Below are 6,000 nucleotides of genomic sequence, written 5' to 3' on the forward strand. Positions count from 1 at the left end.
TGGGAGTCTGATAGTACTGATGTGCTGATGAAAGTCTGCTCTGACTTACAGAAGTTATAGGGATTTCAGGGGAAAATGTAGATCTGAATCTGAAAAGAGAAATAAGACAGCTCTGGGGTGAGACAGACACCAGCCCTTCACTTTCTTCAAGTCTTTGCTCAAATATTTTTTTCAACCAGGCTCATGCTGACCACCCAGTTTAAAACTGCACAGCACCACACCACACCCCAGCTCCCAGCACCGCCCCCCGCACCTTGCTTCTTATAAATCGCACTCACACCTTCCAATATATTATATAATGTATGATCTCATTTTCTAGTGTATCCTAAGTGCTTAGAACATGGTGGGTGCTCCCTAAATATCTGGTGAGTGAGTGAATGAATGAATGAAACAAAACAGCTTTCTCATGTCTCATAAGTGTCTCCACTTTTGTTACTTTGGGTTTTTGTATCTGAATGGGTGGCCCTATCCTAGTTGTGAAAGAGGAACCCAAACTTTTACTGATCATACAGACCTATCATTAGAAAAATCTGGTCATGCACTCCAATACATGGATATTATTCATGGGCCTGGATGCTCAGTTGCCTCAGTCATGTATGACTCTTTGCAAACCTATGGACTGTAGGCTACCAGGCTCCTCTATCCATGGAATTCTCCAGGCAAGAATTCTGGAGTGGATTGCTATGCCCTCCTCCAGGGGATCTTCCCAACCCAGGGACTGAACCCACCTCTCTTGCATCTCCTGCATTGGCAAGTGGATTCTTTACTTTCTGAGCCACCTGGAAAGCCCAATTTATTCACACCTTTGGTTAATTCTATGTGTGTTACTACATGTGTAATCTGGGTCGTGAACAACAGACTTGTTTCAAATCAGGAAAGGAGTATGTCAACGCTGTATATTGTCACCCTACTTATTTAACTTATATGCAGAGTACATCATGAGAAATGCAGGACTGGATGAAGCACAAGCTGGAATCAAGATTGCTGGGAGAAATATCAATAACCTCAGATATGCAGATGACACCACACTTATGGCAGAAAGCGAATAAGAACTAAAGAGCCTCTTGATGAAAGTGAAAGAGGAGAGTGAAAAAGCTGGCTTAAAATTCAACATTCAGAAAACTAAGATCATGGCATCTGGTCCCATCACTTCATGGCAAATAAATGGGGAAACAGTGGAAACAGTGACAAACTTTATTTTGGGCTCCAAAATCACTGCAGATGATGACTGTAGTCATGAAATTAAAAGGTGCTTGCTCCTTGGAAGAAAAGTTATGACCAACCTAGACAGCATATTGAAAAGCAGAGACATTACTTTGCCAACAAAGGTCTGTCTAGTCAAAGCTATGGTTTTTCCAGTGGTCATGTATGGATGTGAGAGTTGGACTATAAAGAAAGCTGAGCACCAAAGAATTGATGCTTTTGAACTGTGGTGTTGGAGAAGACTCTTGAGAGTCCCTTGGACCGCAAGGAGATCCAACCAGTCCATCCTAAAGGAAATCAGTCCTGAATATTCATTGGAAGGACTGATGCTGAAGCTGAAACTCCAATACTTTGGCCACCTGATGCAAAGAGCTGACTCATTTGAAAAGACCCTGGTGCTGGGAAAGATTGAGGGCAGGAGGAGAAGGGGACGACAGAAGATGAGATAGTTGGATGGCATCACCTACTTGACTCCAGGAGTTGGTGATGGACAGGGAGGCCTGGTGTGCTGTGGTTCATGAAGTCACAAGGAGTCAGACACGACTGAGCAACTGAACTGAACTGAACATGCGTGATATACCATGCATATTTTTAACTACTCAACATTTATGAATTAAATATAAAATAAAATACTAATAGTTTATGCTTTCTTTAAGTACCAAAATAGAGCCACTTCTGCTAAACATAAGACAGTACCCTACATAACATCTGAGCATGTGTCATGTGCCAAACACATGTGTCACAGTTACCACAATAATCCTCCCACATCCCTACAGCATCTGTTAGAATCCCCCTCTAATGGCTGGGAAAACTGAGGCTCAGATGAGTTAAGGAATTTGATCCATGTCACAGGTAGCAAGTGGCAGAGCTAGGAGAAAAACCCATGGGAGCCTCACCCCACAACCCATGCACTGCAGGGTTCACATGGAGACCCCACCCTGGGGGCAGCTAGTCAAAGGGAAGCACATCCGGGGACCAGCACATATCCCTGACTCTCTTTCCACCCAGGTGGACACAGCCAACATGGCAGGATCCCCAGCCGGATCCCAGAACAAGCCATCGGCTGGTCAAGTCAGAGACTATCTGAATACCCTGCACACCCACCTATGCTTCAAGGCCCTCCATGCCCATGTTGGCACTAGAATCTAAAAATTCCCAAGAGCTGGACAGCAGGAGTGATCAAATTAAAGACTGATCTGAATCAAAACCTATTTCCAAGGCAAACTTTTGTCCCAGTTTGATAGGAACAGTCTCCATTTAATAATCAATACACCCCCCTTTCAACTCTTGAAATCTTATCACATCTCCCTTTACTGTCAAAAGTGCCCTGGTTTGGACGATAAATTATGTGGTCACCCTGTCTATACATTGGCTCAGTGCACACAAGACTGCTCTGATTAAAACATAAAATTCTGTAATTTCTCATATTTAGGGAGTACCCTCCTCTCCTTACCCCCCTACCCCAAGGTCAAAGTAGCAGGCTTGCCATTAGCAGCAACTCACCCCAATCAACCAGCTGCCCCTGCATGGAATTTACATCTGGAACTCCAGACACTGAGGGCCGGCTGGGCCTGCTGTTCCATAAATCACCCCACATATGAGGCCTGATCTGGCCTCCAGCCCCTGTCAGGTCTCACTGCGATAGGAAAACATCATCTCAGATATTAAAGGAAGGTTTGCTGCGGGCACTGACACAGGTGATCAGAGCCTTGTTGAGTTAGGCAGGTTCACCTGATGAACAGAAGCAGAGAGCCCAGTCACCTACTTTGACACCTGTTATGACACCAGGGCTTCCCAGATGGTGCAGTGGTAAAGAATCCGCCCGTCAGTGCAGGAGACTGAAGAGATGCAAGTTTGATCCCTGGGTCAGGAAGATCCCCAGAGTAGGAAATGGCAACCCACTTCACTCCAGGATTCTTGCCTGGAAAATTTCATGGACAGAGGAGCCTGGCGGGTTACAGTCCATGGGGTCACAAAAAGTCAGACACGACTGAGTGCATACACACACATACACACATGCACACGCACATACTCACACACACCTGACTCTTTACCTGGGAAACAATAAGAGGAGGGATGTATCAGGTCAGCCAGGGTCAGGGCCACCGGGATGGGAGCCTCCAGCATGAGGCATCATCAGGGGGCTCAGGTGTCCTTCTTGAGGTCCCTTCTCAGCCAACATGGACCCAGAAGGCCCATGATTTGCTCCAACCCCTCCGAGCTCACCATGCCTTTGCCACAAAGCTCAGCTTTCAAGAGCTGCCCCTGGGAGGTGAATTGGAGCCTCGTGCTCCTGGGTGTGCAGAAGGACCTGAATCCCACCCAAGTGGACCAGACAGAACCAACAGTCTATAGCGAGGAACACCCGCCTGGAGGCTGCACTTCCTCCAGCCAAAAGCAAATATCACTGTCAGAAATACCCCCTAGAACTTCTCTTAATTACCTGAGCCCTGAGAAGGGCCAAGGTCAACAGTCAGGCTTTTCTTATTTTCTCTGCCTCTTGGCCATGGTCTCTTTTCCCGAGACAGTGGAGGCAGAGGCAGTTGAGGTAGGGGGAGCCAGACAAAGGGATTTCTGCCCCTTTCTGAGTTTGACTTAGGGGCTGGAGCGGGCACAGAAGGACCCAACTCCACTCTAGCAAGAGTTGACTCCCCTCCTTAAAAGCATAAGTCCCAATTCAGGGAAAACAGAATGATCTAAGATAGAACATTATGTGGCATAATAGATCTTAAAACTGTAGGAAAATTTTCCATGATAAAAAAACAAAACAAAATCTAGTCTTTGTTCTTGGTGCGGCATCTTCATCCCCGGCAGACTGCAGGCTCTGCCACCCAGCGGTTGTGGGGCCGTAGGCAAGGCCATGAGCCTTGGTCAAGGCTGCATCCTGTGTTGGCCTGAGTTTCTCCATAGATGTGCTCTGGGATGACTCTGCAAGCCCAATGGGGGCTGCTGCCCAGGGAAGAGTGACCCCAGCTTCCCATCAGGAGACAGCTTGTTGAATCTCATCTGGATTTGCTTCGCCGCTTGGAGGAGAGAAAAGATGGTGGTAGCTTTCTCTGCAGTTCCTTAGCAACCTTGACTAGGTCCTCAAACTTTCCCTCCTTGATCAGAAAGAGCCAACTCACTGGCAGGCAGTCCCCAGGGACTCAAGGATCAAAACTCAAGGATAGAAGTAACCTTTGAAACAGGTTTGAGACCTGGGCCTCTTTGCTGTGCTTCCTACTCCTGGACACAACTGCCCTTGAGCAACAAAATACAAAGAAGCTGTGTGGGGCTAAAAATAACTCTGCGCACCTGCAGCTGAGGCAAATTCTGGACCCAAAAGATACAAAGAGACCGAAAAACTCAATTGCCACTTTCCAAGCGCCTGCTGCAAAACTGGGTGTCAGAAGCAAAAGTGGATACTGTGAAGGCGGTGTACTGCACAGGCAGCCTGAACACAGCACCGCATAAGGGATAACAAACTACCTAAGCGCTGCCCCAGCCTGACCCCTGGACACACCCCTACCCTCACCAAATATAAGGAACAAGTTTACCACCCCATTCCTTAGGGGGTGAGCAAGCAAGGAAACCAGTTGTTTGTTCTCGCTCTCCTCTGCTGCAGCAGGGGCCCCCATACAGCCTTGCCTGAATTTCTTGTCTGGCCTCTAGTCAATTTCTACCTATTGGGGAAGGCCAAGAACCCTGGCTTGCAATACTCTGATGTTATGAGAGGGGACTGTGGGCCCGGCTGAGACGCCTAGCATATCTGTGTGTCCTGACCTCCTCCTCACCAGTGAGGGTCTCCGAGATCATCGGCTGTGTCCCCCTGAGCAGCAATAAACAATGGGTGATGGGGAAGGGCTGCTCTCCAGGAGACCCACTGACTTTACCCCAACACTGGATGGTTTCGAGACGGAGGGTCCCTGTGTCGGCAGTGCTCAGGACCAGCTCTGGTGGCTTGGTACCTGTGCCGACACTAGTCTCGAAGGCAGGATGCAAGGCATCCCCCAGGCATGGTGGGTTTGGCCCACAAGCAGAGAGAGTACCAGGGAAAGCCTCGGGCCACAGGCTCTCTGAGCCCCTGGACTGTGGACTCCTTGAGTCTTGCAACCATCCCTCAACCAAAAACGCTGGAATCCCTTCAGTAATTTTTGTTTACCAAATGCTTTGGCTCACATGTGGGTCCAAAGGGGGCCCACTATCTATGATCTTTACTTAATTTTCAATAACTGAGGATGTTGCTCTTGGATTTCTTCACAACCTAGGGTGGAAAATAAGAAAAAGAGGAATGGAAAAATCTTAGAAGATTTGAGACTTGTGATTCACCGTACAATTTATCAGAGGATAGCCATCCCCACACCTCAGCAGTTCAGTTCAGGGACTAGTAAGTGCTTAGGGTGGAGGGTAAAGGCAGCAAACTCAGGCTCGAGATTCCCAGGAGCAAGCAGCCATCAGCACTGGCCAGTCCCAGGCGATGGAAGAAGCTGTCCTCAGGCCTCCCCCTTACACCTGCTGGAGCTGCCCAGGCACTGAAAACCTAAAAGAAATCACCACCACCACCCCCAGTCGTTAACCAACACCTTCAGCAAACATTTGTCTTTATCTTCCCTCAAGAAGTTTATAGACACAGAAGAGGGTCTTCCCTGGTAGTCCAGTGCTTAAGAATCTACCTGCCAATGCAGAGGACATAGGTTCAATCCCTGGTCGGATAACTATGATCCCACATGCCAGAGAGTAACTGAGCCTGTGCACCAGTTACAGAGCCTGCAGTCTAGAACCCACATGCCACAACTACTGATGCCCTTGAGTCCTAGA

Source organism: Bos indicus, chromosome 18 (assembly GCF_029378745.1).
Source record: "Bos indicus isolate NIAB-ARS_2022 breed Sahiwal x Tharparkar chromosome 18, NIAB-ARS_B.indTharparkar_mat_pri_1.0, whole genome shotgun sequence".
Taxonomy (NCBI): domain Eukaryota; kingdom Metazoa; phylum Chordata; class Mammalia; order Artiodactyla; family Bovidae; genus Bos; species Bos indicus.